The 14,440-nt window shown below is 39.0% G+C and overlaps 1 protein-coding gene across 6 annotated transcripts in view; it reads right to left on the bottom strand.

Moving 5' to 3' along the window:
- cntn6 (contactin 6) overlaps positions 1–10,570 on the bottom strand; it is a 344,808-nt gene extending 334,238 nt beyond the window's left edge. For 3 of the 6 annotated variants that reach the window (XR_010002549.1, XM_062969725.1, XM_062969724.1), the window contains exon 1: positions 10,136–10,570. The gene's annotated coding sequence lies outside the window, so the exon portion shown is untranslated. The remainder of the gene's footprint in view (positions 1–10,135) is intronic. The other 3 variants (XM_016991662.2, XM_008105353.3, XM_062969723.1) reach the window with 1 other exon arrangement.
- Between the last annotated feature and the right edge of the window lie 3,870 nt (positions 10,571–14,440).

Genomic DNA, 14,440 nt, shown 5'->3' with positions numbered 1-14,440 from the left:
ACATAGAACAAAGACAGAGACAAGACGTAGGCACGGGCTGGCCTCGAACTCATGACCTCTTGGTCAGAGTGATTTCTTGCAGCTGGATGCTAACCAGCCTGCGCCACAGCCCAGCTTTGAATATGATTTCCTGCTTCTCAGCAGGGGGTTGGACTGGATAGCCCATGAGGTCTCTTCCAACTCTATGATTCTATGATTCTCTGTCACACACACTCAGGCTGAGAGGCAGGAAAATGCATCCCCTCTCAAACAAATATTGCCAAGAAAACCCTATAACAGGTTCACCTTAGGGTTGCTAAAAGTCTGAAATGACTTGAAGGTACGCAGCAAAGATAACCTATCACAGTACCCAACCAGCATATATAATATGGTAGTGAAGTGAATTGTTAAGGATACAAAATACTAATGAGTTGAAGTTGACATATGAGCAAAACTACAAAGGACTAGCTTTGTATTGCATTTCCTTCACTATAACAGTACAATTCACCTTGTGTCCTAAATTAATTATACTAAGCATTTTCCTCCCCATTTATATGCCAAAGGTGAAAAGACAGCCAAGGGCACTGGGTAACTGCCATGCAAAGTGTTAAACAGAGAATAATTTGACAAACAGCTGTTCTGTTTTGTTAATTTCATTCACTGTGCATGTAGGGGGGTGGGGGGGGGAGAGATTTATAAACATCCCAACACACTAAATTCCTGGTCTGCCATACATCAGAAAAGATCTGAATGCACATAACAATGATATGCCATTGTGTGTTCAAAACAGCACTTTGAATTAAGCCTGGGAGAAAATTAAGTAAAATCAGACATATTTTTAGAAAAGTATTGCAGCTTATGCAAATACTTTGCACTAGTAACAAAAAACCTCAGCTTTACATGGATTCAAAATTGTCATTCACACTTACCTATATTATTTATCCAGCTTGGTACTTACTCAAACTAGTCCCATGTTTCTCTTTATTAAAAAACCTCCTGTTTAATCTCATACTTCCTCTTCAGTTGACTTTCTTCATTGTGCAAATGGATTAGGTCATAAAAGGAACTACGGTAACCAGCACAATGTATACAAGCAGCAATTTACCATTCAGAATATTGCTAAATGGGAAGAATAAGTTTGTTTTTTAACCTATTTTGTGTGTAAAGTGTGCCACACAATTTGAAACCCAGGATGTTTTGTTCACCCCATGTACACTCCATTCTATTTCTTCCTAAAAGAACTCCAATTTATTTAACAGTTGTAGGAGATAGAGCTTCTCAACAGGTGTAGTTTAAGATTTCATCAAGTTTGAATCCTGCTTCTCTCATCTAAAATATTTTCACAACACCTATGTACATCCTGAAATCTGCATCCTGTCTGAAAACTAGGGAAAAACATAACCTGCCAAGATTTCCATATACAGTGCAAGATATCATAGGGTTATTAGATGGACTTCCCCTTGATGGATTGTTGCCTTGTCATAGTGAGGAGGCTTGCATATTCCAATGAACCTGCAGGCGTAACCACCGGAGTCATGCACTCCAAGGGGGGGGGGGTGCAGGTGAGATTCCAGACCAAGCACAATCCAAAGGCCTCAACGACAGATCAGGTGGAAGATAACGTTGTAAATGTTATAATGGCTGTGGAGGCAGAAGAAGGCTGCAACAGATTGAGAAGCCACTGTCATAATGTTAACCATGCCACTGGTTGGGACCCCCACTTGTGAAGACTGTGTGTTGATCGGCTGTGCACCAACACATTAAAAAAAACCATGCACAGGCATTTTCCTAGAACTTGGAAGACCATCATACTCAGACAATGAGAGATCTCCTAAGTTAAGTAGATGGATTAAAGAACTAAGGTAAGAAAATATTTTATCTTCTCAAAGCAAGAACTCATCCCCAGTTTTGAAATGTTATCATTTTGACCTACAACCCCAACAATTTCCCAGCCAGTACCGCCACTGTAGTACAAGGGAGTCTCTACAGTTTTAAATCTTCAAGATCAGGTAAATAAAAGTTGTTGCTTCACTCATTCATTGAACAGACTGAAAGATCTGAACAGACTAAGCAGAATATGGACTCTGTTCCATCTCTGTGTTGAGGGGATCACATTATCATGATGTTTAGTTCTGTAGAGTTGCAAAGCATATCGTTCTGTTTGTCATTCCTTATCACATGTTGTTCTTTCTTGTTTTTTCTCCTGAAATAATCCATGTTCAGATTTATCACACCAGTGAGTGCAGTTCCATACCTCCCTCAATCTTCTAAAAAAAAAACTTTTGGGGAAAAAATCCTGGCGATATCAGCTTTCCCCCACTTCCCATCCCAGGGTTCTGCAGTAGAATGGAGGCACTGATTTAAAGAGACAGCAGTCCATTGCAGAACTCTGAGAACTTATCAGTACAGACAGGAAAAAAAAGATAATTTGAAATGTCAGTATTGTGGATGATTATATTATTGTTTTTAAAAATACCATGAAGCAGGATTTCGGGAGAACATGTTAATGCTTGGAACGCTCCTGATTCCCTATCATTGAAGTGATTCAACCCTGGCTAATCTGACAGCTCCTATCTCATGAGTTTTTGGGTGTTTTCTGCAGTTATATCCCAATTCCTGAGTCCAGAAGATGATCCCTGACTGTAGTATCCCTCTTTTTCTTTTTCTTTTGGACTGTTATAGATGTTTCCCTAACAAAGCATAAGCTGACAGAAAGTTTCCCTGCATCATGTGAAGGGCCCTGTCATAAATTGTACTCTCAATGGATTCTAAACATTTTTATTTTATTTTATTTGGTTTTAATCTGTTTAATTGATTGATATGTGTTTTAATTATTCACGTTTAGATTGTTGATATGTTGTTGAGATGTATTTCAGTGTTAAAGCTGCCTTGAATCCCCTCTGGGGTAGAGAAAGGCAAGATAGAAATGAAGTAAATAAAATAATTAATAAATAGTTTAGAAATTGAGGGGACAGGGGAAGCAATGTGGGATAAAGTCCTGAGAAACTTATTTCTTGCAAAGCAGTTTGACTGAACAAAGAACTGTGGATTTTGGATGCATTTATACTCTACAGTATATATGTTGTTTTATGTGGTTATAATGTTTTAATTTTACTGATCTATGTTTTGTTTTATGTTCTTCGGGCTTGTCCCCATGTGAACCGCCCCAAGTCCCTTCAGGGAGATGGAAGCAGGATACAAAAATAAAGCTGTTGTTGTTGTTGTTGTTGTTGTTGTTGTTGTTGTTGTTGTTATTGTTGTTGTTACAGTATACATTCATTATTCGGCAATTACTTTATACTGTAATACATTAATCCAGTTCAACATCACTTAAATCACCAAGACACAATGCTATAGAATCTTGGAATTTTTTAGTTTGGTGAGGCACCAACATTTTTTGGCAGAGAAGGTTAAACTAAACTCCCTGAAACTCTGAAGTTCACCTCTATTTTAGGCTAATGTAAATAGTTGGACACTTCCTATTTGGAAGTGACCACAGCCATTCATTCCACCATCTTGCTTTTTCCAGGCTCAGGTGATCAGAGAAGATCAGAGGGTAAAGTGATTCTCCCTTTACCCTCTCCTCTCTCTAGTGTTGCTTTGTTGCTCCAGCAGGCTTCATTACAGGAAACAAGTTATTACCACTGCCAGTTTTGTGCCTGGAGTTCACTACCAAGGCCAGATCAATAAGGGGAAGGAAAAGATGGTGGCCTGGTGGTGTCAGACTGGTTCTGGTAGCAATGAACCAGTCACGATCCAGCCACCAAGCTGGCTCAGTATCACACAGTATAGACACCTGCCAAAACTCAAGCTGACTTAGTGACCATGCAGATGTCAGTCACACTGATTTGGAGTATCCCACATCTGATCAGCATTGCATATTGATATCAATTGATATGATTTGGGTATCATAATTTTTTATTAGGAGGAAAAGGGTTGAGAAATTACCAAATACTTTTTCAGGCCACAATCCTGTGTTACTAGTTTTTCCAAGAACAAGGGAAAATTTTAGATGGCCATGAAGAGTCAATTTTGCGAAACAAAAGAGATATGGAGAAATGTAAAAAGGAAACATGAAAATTCTTTGAAGACAATTTGGATAAAGGAAGTGACACTAGAATGGTTTGTGTAAAGCATTTATGGAAGGATTGTATGTAATATAGTAATGACCTAAAAAAAGAGATAATACATGCCTGGAGGATGCCTGCCATAGATGTGGGCAAAATGTCAGGAGATAATGCTTCTGGAACATGGCCATACAACCTGGAAAACACACAACAACCCAGAGGTAATACAGATTCAATTGTTTGGGGATGAGATACAAAGAATGAGTTTAAAGTCTCATTTGAAGACTCTGGTTGATGTGTAGTCTTGAGAAAAGATGATAGTGTTTGGTGAAACAGAGGGCAGTAGGAAAAGAGGAAGACTATATTCCAGATGCAAAAAAATCTAGCAAAGAACCACAGCCCTTAATCTGCTAGCTTGAGCAAGACTGTTGAGGATAATATGCCTTGAAAGTCTCTTATTCATAAAATTACCATAAGTTAAAGTCAATTTGAAAGCAACTAACAACATAAGGTGGTTGAAATTGAGAAAAAGTTGAAATATACAAAACATTTTTTTATTTTGCAAATAAGGTAAAGGGAAAGTTAGTTTAACAATTACCAAGAGGGAGAGCAATAAAAATATAAGAGAGTAATACTATGATTTCTAAAAATGAGACTATACAGAAAACAAATTTATTTCTCACTACATAAATGATAAGAAATTCCAGTGGACAAACTGGAAGAAATATATAACTAACAGAATATAACTAAGATTACAGAAGAAAAGAAACAATCTATAATTGCTTTTATTGTGGAAAGAGAAATTTGTGGCATTATAAATACAACTGCTATAGGGAAGATGCCAGGACCAGATGGGTTGTCAGTGTTATATTATACATACATCAAAGTGGAGTTTTAATTCCAATGCAGCAGATGATGAACTCAATTTTACTAACTGGAAAGAGCCATGACAGTTGTAAAGCAGCCAATATAGCTCTTATATCTAAAGAAGTTCAGAATCTGACTTTACCAAAAAAAAAATGCAGGCCAATAGCATTGTTGAGCAATAATTATAAGCTGTTTACGATTATTTTAGTGGACAAATTAAAAAGTATTATTCAAAAATATATTTCTGAAGATCAATGTGGAATTTTTACCCAAAAGAAAATTGAAAGAAAATATGAGCAATATATTAAGCATATGAGAATATTTAGAATGATATAATGAGAAAGAGGCCAAATTGGATTGATGGCCATCCAGCCTATGCAAAAAATCTTTTCAGAGAAGGAGATGCCAATACACTCTAAGGCAGCATATTCAATTGCCGAACAACACTTACTGTCAGAAAGGTCAAAGTATTCCTGACGGATGGCCATCTAACCTCTGTTTAAAAGTTTCCAAGGAAGGAGCTTCCACCACACTCTGAGGAAGAGAGTTCCACTGGTGAACATATGGTCATAGTTTCAAGGGCAGCAGAAAACAAACCTGCTCCCTCTTCCTTATGACACCCTTTCACATATTTATACATGGCTATGACGTCTCGTCTCAACCTTCTCTCCTGCAAGCTAAACATATTATCCAGTTCTTTAAGATGCTCCTCATAGGGATTCATGGTCTCCAGACCTTTGGTCATTTTAGTTGCCCACCTTTGGACATCTTCCAGCTTGTCAATATTTCTTTTGAACTGTGGTGCTTAGAGTTGGACACAGTGTTCCAGGTAAGATCTAACCAAAGTGGATTACAAAGGCACATTGCCTTCCCTCAATCTAGACACTATATTCCTTTTGATGCAGCCCAAAATCCTATTGGCTTTTCAAGCTGCTGCATCACACTGTTGGCTCATGTTTAACTTGTTTGACTTGTTGTCCATGAAGACTTCAAGATCTTTCTTACACAGACTGTTGTTGAGCTAAACTCTACCCATCCTGTATCTTTGCGTTTTATTTTTTTCTGCCTAGGTATAGTATCTTGCATTTGTCCTTGGTGAACTTCATTTTGTTAGTTTTGGCCCATCTCTCCAATTTGTTATGATCCTTTTGAATTCTTATCCTTTCCTCTGGAGTATTAGCTATCCTTCCTAATTTGGTGTCATCTGCAAACTTGATAAGCACACCCTCTAAACCAGACCTGTACCCAGAAGCGAACCCTGTAGCACTCCACTAGTCACTTCTTTCCAGGATGAAGAGAAACCATTGGTGTACACCATTCAGGTTCAGTCACTTACAGATGCACCTAATAGTAGTATTGCCTAGCCCACATTTGACTAGTTTACTTGTAAGAAGGTCATGGGGGACCTTTTTTGAAGGCCTGACTGAAATCAAGATATGCTACATCCACAGCATTCCCTGCATCTACCAAGCTTGTAACTCTGTCGAAAAAAGAGATAAGATTAGTCTGGCATGACTTGTTTTTGAATAATCACAGCATTTATTTCTTTTTTAGTGATTGCAGACTGCCTTCTTAATGATCTGTTTCAGAATCTTTCCTGGTATTGAAGTCAGGCTGACTGGATGGTAATTGTTTGGGTCCTCTTTTTTTCCCTTCTTGAATATAGAGTCTGCTGGGACTTCTTCTGTTCCCCAAGAATTCTCAAAGATTATTGCTCATGGTCCGGAAATGATTTCTGCTATTTTCTTCAATACTCTTGGATATTATTATTATTATTATTATTATTATTATTATTATTATTATTATTATTATTATTATTCTGCTTCATCTCCCCAGAGGGACTCAGAGCAGAGTACAGTACACATTAAAGGCAAACATTCAATGCCTTTTACACAGTGAACACAATGACATACAATACCCAGAACAAAGGTAAAGGCCTTACCCTTTTTCATTTCCAGTATCTGGAGGTAATGCACAACTCCTGCTATAGGGTGGTGCTCTTGTTCCAATTTTCCATGCTGAGGAGCCTATTGTCCATAGGCATCTTCAATTGACAGCATGTCTGCTTGGGGCACTCTTTTGCCTTCCTGCCAAGGTGGTACCTATTAATTTATTTGCATTGCATGCTTTTGAACTTATAGATTGGCAGAAGCTAGGGCTGATGGGGGAGCTCACGCTGCCTCGTGGCTTTGAACTGCCAATTCTCCAGTCAGCAGCTTTCCTGCAGCTAATCTAGTTCTGATCTAGTTCATCTGGCCCTAGAGACTTGAATTCAATTAGAGTTTCCAGGTATTCCTGGACTACTTCTTTACTTCATTTTTTTTGTTTCAGGAGCAACTTGAGAAACTATTTTGGGTTGCATTTCCGCTATTACCTTGTCCTCTCCATATTGCTCAGGTTGAACCCAATATCCATTTGGGAGAAGACTGAGACAATTGGTAGTGATTTGATGACCAACCCTGAAATAACGAGACCAAACAAATTGGATGAAATCAGGTTCACTTTATTTGAACTATTAACTATTTAATATTAAAACCTGGAAAACTTGCTAGAGGAGGAGAGCAACCTGGTTGGGGTCTTAGCTAGCATACACCAGATTGTTGTATTTTGGAAGGCGGATCTATGGAACTGCCTCCTCCTCAACTCAAAAAGAGAGAAATTCCATGTCCACCCCAAGGGGAAGCATCTCCACAGCTCCCAGGCCTCAGAACCCAGAGATTATTTTTCAGAGCCCAACCATTCAACTCAATGATGCCATGGTTTACCGATTGTTGATTTTCTCCTTCAAAACTTGCCAGTAAAGGCTATGTAAAAACACTATCCTGAGTCAATTCCCTATTCCCCAATAGACAATATGGAATAGGTGACCTCCCCTTTATCCCTAAAGGGGGTGGGGGTGGGGGTGGGGGTGAAGTCATTAGAACTCATACTCTACTGAAGAGCAGAAAGAGAGACAGAGGAGCTCAATCAAGAAGTATAAAACTCCTGGTCCCTCCCTTTTCATGTGATCTACCTCAGAGGCACATACACCAGGCAGTTTAGCCCAGGTCTCTGTCAATCTTTGCATGGTTTTGAGTGGAAATTGATGACAGTTCTGTCAACTAATAGGAGTTAAATGAAAACATTAAATGTAATTCCTAAATAGAGTAGGAAGAGGAGAAATCACAGGGTTTAAGATACAACCACAGAAAAGACGTTGGAAGTCTTCTTTTCCCCTTTATTTTGTTAATCTTAGTTGGGTTTTTTTGCCCTTTTTTTTAAAGGTAATTTGGATTTCTTTGTGTGCCAGGGAATAAATTTTAAATCTCTTTTAATTTTGGTTTTTATGTATTTGAAAGTGTTGATCATCTTTTCTAGTGAGTAGTTTTTGTTCCATTATCATTCTATGTACATTTCATTCACAAAAAATGTTTGGCTTTAAAGAGAGGGGGGAGGGAGAGAGGAAGGGAGAGAGCTAGCATAGGAATCCTCCCCCAGTAATTCTGCCATTATAATGCAGCCCCATACAATTTGGCCCAAGATTTGAGGAAGGCCTCAGACCTCCTGGAGAAGGATTTATAAGGTTACAGGAGAGAGGGTGGAAGACAGCAGCCCATTTTGCTAGATCATACAATTTATAGGCACAACCGTATGATATTGTATAGTAGCTGTGAACTTTTTATTAATGAGGATTCGAAATGCATCTACATGTCTGCACACATTCATAGACATCTGTGAGAATTTTTGTAGAAAGACAGTCCTGAAACACTCATATAATGCCAGTGAACACTAAAGCAGAGCCAACTGCCTCTGCTGATGAAGATATATATTGGCTGTGTTGCCAACATGCTTAGCATTCCAATTCGACAATTCAGTGGCGGTCTGTCTCTGTCTGTCTTTAGTGGATTAGTTTCTCTCCAGTATCATCCCCCATGATGGGAAAGTAATAACGCTGAGAAAAAATATAGCAAATTGATAGGATATTTCCTGAACACTTAAACATAAAACTTTGTACCATCACACATGATTTTCCTAGTGTTAACCATTTTTAAAATGTTGGTAATTAAAGAAACTATACCTTTTCCAAAATGGCTACAATTATAAAAATAACAAAAAACCAAACTCTAAACACTCATCTATTCATAATATGCTCATCACATCTTTGGACCCACCATACCTGAAAGTTAAGTAGTTTTGTGCAAGAGTGGGGAAAAACTGAGGAACACAGAAAGAATTACTTAGACTTCTTCAGCATATCAGAAATCAACAAAATAATAGCATTGCACAAAAACACTAATATTGCCTGTTATACCAGATAGTAACACTGTGAACTGTGTTACATTCAAAAGGCAAGCCTATACAAACACACAACTGATGTCTGAAACTACATATTTTCTAACAGATTCAGAAAAATTGCTTTCTCAAGCATGTCATGTACTTTGGGTATGAGCTATACATAGGCACACATTCCTAATTTCTTGCTAGTTTTTTTGAGTTATTAGGCTTTTCCAACTTTTCATCACAAGATCTTTGCATTGGTAAACCTTACAAATGAAATAGCTGAGATGCCACTGTGATTTGTGAAAACACACACATGAACTTTGATACATGGTTATTGAATCTTTTCCTAATCTATTTTTTAAAAAATGAGGAGGGGCATAAATGGCTGTTCCCCTCCCTGCATAAAACTTCTTTCTTGTGATTCAATGAAATCTCCTGACATAGATGTTCATTTTTTTAATTTTATTTCTTTGCAGATGCTGAAACTCTGGAGAATGAAAGGAATCACCAATGTTCTTCCTTGGCTTTTTAATAGGAGCAAATATCAAAATTAGCACTGTCATCCCCTATATTGCCCATTAAGTGCAGCACAAATGCACCCCAACACACAAACACATATAGAAACCCCCTCCCTAAGAACTGTCAAAACCTATTAAGAAATATGCCTATACCTGTCATACATTAGCAGCACTGTTTCTCATGAGATTTTGCTCTTACATGAACCCAGATACAGCACAGACATGGCAAACTAAATACATCATATTGGGTAAATAATAATTTAAAAGCCCAGAATGAACAATTGTTATAAAGCATCAATAGAAGGACAGCAAATTCCGTTTACAATCTGTATCTTTTATGCCAATGCAAATCACTACAGGGAGGGGGGGGAGAGAGAGAGACAAAAGAAATGCAGCTTTCCTTCCAGCACGATTGACATTGCAACAATCCAGTGTTGTACTTACAGATCTTAGCAGCCAAACCGTCTCAGGATCTTTACAGTTTTCTGCCAAACTGTTACATGCTTTCCGAAAGCCACATTGCTCATTCAGGCAAAACCAAAGCTGTGCAGAATGTCTATGCAGCTGGGAGATAATGGAACTCTTTCCCCAGCTGGGACTACAAGCCTTTTATCCGCTGAGCATTCCCTGTCTCTTCACTGGGATTAACTGTGAAATGTACAGCTTTCCCGCAACATCCACAACAAGGACCCACACAGTTAGGGCACATGGACAAAAAGAAAGAAAAAAAAAGAACAGCTAAAGCTCGAAATATGGGTATCCAGAAATCCTGCTCATATTAAAATTAATTCTCTGTTCGGCTTCCTTTAAGCAAGGCAAGTACAGTGAGACAAGGAGGAAGGGAGGGAGGGAGAGAAACAGAGAGCAAGAGAGTGCAAAGCTGTCTGTCACACCCTCAGTGTGATAGATCAAATGTTCGTACCATTTTCCCCCTCTACAGATGTGAGCCCCTGCCAGGTATTAAAAGCTCTTGAAATCTGGGTCACTAACAAGCACATTAACTTTATAACAGGAATTGCATGGATTTTCTTTGTTCCCTATCCCTAAAACTGAACAGATCACTATATCAGATTAGGTTGATCCCACTAGTACACATCTAAAATGAGACAACATTTTTCCTCATTAAATATGTAACTGACTTGACCATGTCTTGTATGTGTATGTATAGAAAACACATGAGCACACATAAATCTAGGAAACTACAAAGTGAATGTTCTTCTCTAAAAGCTATTGCATCATAGTTACAGTGGGCCCTTATTATCTGCTGGGGTTTAGTTCCAGAATCACCCACATGGATACCGAAATCTATAGATGTTCAAGTCCCAGTATATCCAATGGCATAATAAAATGGTGGTCCTTATAAAATAGCAAAACCAAGGATTGCTTTTTGAAATATTGTTGGGATTTGTAAGGAGTATTTCCAAACTGCAGAAGTCTGAATCCATGGTTACAGATTGTGGGAGCACCACTGAGAAGGTATCTCCTAACCAAATGATCCTGTGATACTGGTGGAACTGAAAGAAAATCTTCCACAGTAGATCTCAAGTTTCTGACAGGTTGGTATAGGACCTTTCAGATAGTCTGGATGTAAACTGTACAGGATGTTATAGGTCATGACCAGCAGGTTTCTTAAACTTTTTACACTCATGACCCCTTTCCCCTGAGACATGTTTATGTGACTCCAGGTATATATGTATATAAAATAGGTATAAATTAAACATTTACTAAAATAAATCAGCATTTGGAAGACTTGCTAAACACAAGTTGATTTTACTTTCTGTAGAGTACAGCTGAAGCATTATCTGCAGAGTCCACTGTAAACACTACACATTTTTGATAATAGATTTGTGCAAATAGGTGGAGTTCAGAAACGGTTTCACTGTTGCCATTTTTTGTGACCCCAACACTGAGAGATGAGGTCTAAGGGGAAGTCTCAAGTGAAGATTTCTTCCATTGCTATGAAAAGTGGCAGCAACAACAGAATCACTGTACTCAATCACAAGGAGCCTATTTTGAAGGGGATAAACTGTAACTGCATGTATGTTCAATAAAAATAAAGAAATGATTATCATCACTTTTGGGAAAGACCACACACACATACAGAGCTTATTTTTGATGGAATTTGCCCTTTATATTCCAATGAACTACTGATGAAGTTTACATTCCAAGTACCACAAACACAGTGGCCAGAAAAGCAATGAGAAGCCAATATTGTCAAGTTCATAAAGCAAATGCTAATAGGGAGGCACCATTCTGTCAATCACTACCATTCTACCTTGAAACTCTTTTTTAGTTCTGTGATAAAAAGATATCTTATGTTAGAATTTCTACTGGAAGATACGCAAGACGTCTTTTAATGCTGGTAGGCATTTTAAAACTTTAGATAGCTGTTCATCCCAATACTGGACTTACAAATGATTTGGGAATTTTTGGATTGGATAGGTGAGAAAGCTAAAATTATTAATTAAGATAATAGGTATATAGATACTCACAGGCTGTTGATTAATTTCATATTCATCTTAAAAAATGGAATGTGATGGCCAGCTGAATGATGGACTTGATTTTTAAGGAACATGATTTGCATTCAAGGGTGGTGGTGACAAAAGGTAGTTTACAGAGAATTTGTGACCAAAAAAAATTGCAAGGCCCCGTTTCAAATCCTTAAGTTCAATAGGCATTTTAATGTAATCCCAATGTAACTCCATTAGTTTATAATAGGATTAATTGTACGCTTGTCAGAACAGTAAGATATGGAGAATAAATAAAGCACTTGCAATAACAAAGGCATGTGGTTCTTTCAGACTCTAAATTGCATTTCTGAGGTAAATAGGAGACGTTTTACTTTATGTAAGCAGAGCAGATTTATTCCAGCTTTTCCAGGCATATATGCATAAAAGGATACATGTTCAAGCTACAAATCTGTACAATATTTGAGAGTCAACTGTGTAGCAGAATATAGACATAGGAATTATATGGCCTTCTGTGTATGGCTGGATTGTAACTTCCACCAGTCCAAATTGTGCCCATCTAAATATACAGCCAAAGATGCAATATTTCAGTTCTTTGTTATTGTTGTGTTCAAGTCACTCATGATTTCTGGCAACCTTAGCAAACCTATCATAGGGTTTGTGGTACTAAGTGTATGTGACTCTGAAAGGTTACTCAGCAAGTTTCCTCAACTGAATGGGAAACTGAACTCTGGTCTCCAAAGTCATAGGCCTCATCTACTCTGCACAAAAATCAGTGTAGGGGTGCATTCGCATGAGGCATCCAAACACGGCCTCATGATAATGCAGTTAAACCCAGAGTAAACCTGGAAATTCAGATTTCCTCCAGGTTAAAAAAATACCTGGAAAGATGCAAACCTCTGAGGAATGTTTGCATCTTCTCAGGTATGGGGGCTGTGGGGCCTGAAGTGTGTGTGTGTGTGTGTGTTGGGGGGGGGGATAGGAGGAAAATCCTTCCTCCCCATCTCCTAGTGCTTCATTTCCTAACACTTGGGGGCATGCATAGGAACATTAAGGCAGCCAGATAAGGTTGTTTTTTTTTTAACTTTTTAGGGGGAAAGGAGGGGCTGGGGTTAGGGGGTGAATGCCATTGTGGACCTTTGGGCTCCAGTCAAATGCTCAAAACACTAAACTATGATGGCTTATTTCAGATTTTAGGATAAGTTTTCTTTCTCTTCTTGCAATGCTATGGATTGGGTTTGGGATACCAAATGAGGCTCACCCTGGTTAGTCCTAGAACCACCCAGAGGTGAGGCCTCACAGGCCCAATACCCCACTAGACCTGAGCCTTTCAGGAAGGCCTGGATCTAATGGGGTGTCTAATTAATTCAGAACAAACCAGGGAAACTCAGATTTGTTGTGAATTAATTCGTATTTACTGGAGGCATTGTTTGGATGCCTCCAGTAAAGCCAAAACAGGTCCCACTTTTTGGGCCTGTCTGGATGGGCCATGAGTCTACACTGTCAGATAATCTGGGATAAACAGATGATTTGGGATCAAATTCCTGGGATATAAGGCAGTGTAGATCCAGTGTGACACTCACAGCCATCTCACCGTCTCGAGTTCTAGTTGCCCAGAAAGGGGGAGGGGTGAATGCCAGCACCACTTCCCCCCATTTTGTCCCAAAATGTACTCCAAATAGAGGCACAAGGTTTTTTAAAGAGCTCTGGGCACCTCAACATGGCATAGCAGGATGTTTGGAGAGGGGAGGGGGCATTCTTTCCTTGTGGACAACAAGTTAAACATGAGCCAGCAATGTGATGCGGCTGCTAAGAAAGCCAATGGGATTTTGGCCTGCATCAATAGGGGTATAGCGTCTAGATCCAGGGAAGTCATGCTCCCCCTCTATTCTGCCTTGGTCAGGCCACACCTGGAATACTGTGTCCAATTCTGGGCACCGCAGTTGAAGGGAGATATTGATAAGCTGGAATGCGTCCAGAGGAGGGCAACTAAAATGATCAAGGGTCTGGAGAACAAACCCTATGAGGAGCGGCTTAAAGAACTGGGCATGTTTAGCCTGCAGAAGAAAAGGCTAAGAGGAGACATGATAGCCATGTACAAATATGTGAGGGGAAGTCATAGGGAGGAGGGAGCAAGCTTGTTTTCTGCTGCCCTCCAGACTAGGACGCAGAACAATGGCTTCAAACTACAGGAAGGGAGATTCCACCTGAACATCAGGAAGAACTTCCTCACTGTGAGAGCTGTTCGGCAGTGGAACTCTCTCTCCCGGACTGTGGTGGA

This window comes from Anolis carolinensis, chromosome 2 (genome assembly GCF_035594765.1).
Source record: "Anolis carolinensis isolate JA03-04 chromosome 2, rAnoCar3.1.pri, whole genome shotgun sequence".
Taxonomy (NCBI): domain Eukaryota; kingdom Metazoa; phylum Chordata; class Lepidosauria; order Squamata; family Dactyloidae; genus Anolis; species Anolis carolinensis.
Note: the sequence above shows the minus strand (reverse complement) of the source record. Positions and strands in the feature narration are given on the sequence as shown.